Genomic DNA, 1,768 nt, shown 5'->3' with positions numbered 1-1,768 from the left:
CGGGGCGGGTAGCGGGGAGGCATCGCTTCAGCTACTCAAACGCTTAAACCACATAACCCGGGTAAACAAAATATATGTTCGTTAAAAAACGTCTCGGGTCATTATGACCCAGCGTCATTGGCACCGGGTTAATTAATAATTAAATGAACGGAATATAAAATGTTCGTTCAATACATTAATTTGTTTGACAGCTGAATGCGCTGAATGAACTTGAACTTCGTTACTTTGGCTCGCTCCGAAGTTACTATAGCCAACTTACTACAGTCATGGGAAGTTACATAGATGGGGCCATAGATAAGTAAACATAAATAGATCGCTATTTGAGGCCATTTGACATTACCTCTGACTAGGAGGCAGCACTTGTTCAGTATATAAATCAACCGCTGGTATTATTCCTAGATATGGTTCGCATACGTAATTCAAAATAAGAAAACCTAAATAATTTCTTATATTGGAAATGAGAAAAAAATATATACGAAGTACAAAATATTTTTTCCGATATATCACAAACATTTTTACATAACAATTAAAATTTTTATAAATGTAATAATCAATATATGCACAATAATAAGTATTATAATTTTACAATTATAAGTAACTAAAAAAAGTATTCACAATGGTATGATAAATTTACAAGGAACGATCAATATGAATTACTTAATGATCAATAATATTTAACAACTAAACAGGGATTGCGTAGAAGCATTTACAATAAAATGTTAAACTTAAAAGGAACGATCAATATAAATTACTGAATGATCAGAATATATAACAACTACACAGAAATATTATAAAAATTTTCGTAAGTATAATTAATTTACACGAACTGACTAATATTAATTTCTTAATGACTAATAGCAATATATCAAAAAGAGAAAAGTATAGAGTCTAAGTATGTAGTATATAGAGTATATACTATAGATAATGGAATAGTATAATTAGAAGAAATGACAAATAATGAACAAATTCAAAAAGTTAAATCCTACAGACATAAAATATATATATTGATATCAAAATTTATAGAAAACTAAATTCCAAGAATTAAAATTCATTTATGAGTAATTCTTCTTTAACAATAACTTTGCATTTGATAGTTATTTTGCTTTCCAATCAATCATTAATAAAGTTGCATTCTACAAAATCTTGAATTTCTTATGATTCGATTGTGTTAATAGAACAGTGCAGCAGTCCTTTCGGCTGGAATGTTAAGAATATTTCTGAGCATTTTATACTCTGTTGCAATTCATATCTTAAATTATTGCATTGTTTGTCTATCCTTCTTAACTCCTCAACATATAATGGATGGTCATACATTTTACATGCCATTTTAGTCACTACATTCTGCTGCAATTTGTGAACATCTAATAAACAACATGTTGTAATATAATATCAAGTCGTAATAGCAAATGGTATTAAAATATTCAGAATTATATTTACCCTTTCCACTGGAGTTGCAGAGTGTTCTCCTGGGCGTATATCAATTGTCTTTCTCTTCTTATATCACTGTGAACTATAGACATGAGAACTATTCTGTGAAATATAATTGGACATTTCTAATTTGTTCACTTCACAAAGCCGGAAAGAAGTGCATTTTTATATTATTCTGAAGTTACCACAAGTTGGTGCGTTCCATTTTTCCATATAAATTTCACATAAATGCTTACTTAATACAATTAATTACAGAAACAACAACATCGAACCACAAACTTTGATACAAAATGGGATGGCGAGAAAATCTAAGCGAGTAATTTTGACGTTTTTGAAACTA

The sequence above is a fragment of the Ctenocephalides felis genome, unplaced genomic scaffold (genome assembly GCF_003426905.1).
Source record: "Ctenocephalides felis isolate EL2017-DRISC unplaced genomic scaffold, ASM342690v1 CF-g0.4_SCAFFOLD_00845, whole genome shotgun sequence".
NCBI classification, from domain to species: Eukaryota; Metazoa; Arthropoda; class Insecta; order Siphonaptera; family Pulicidae; genus Ctenocephalides; species Ctenocephalides felis.
This window is presented reverse-complemented; position numbering follows the sequence as displayed.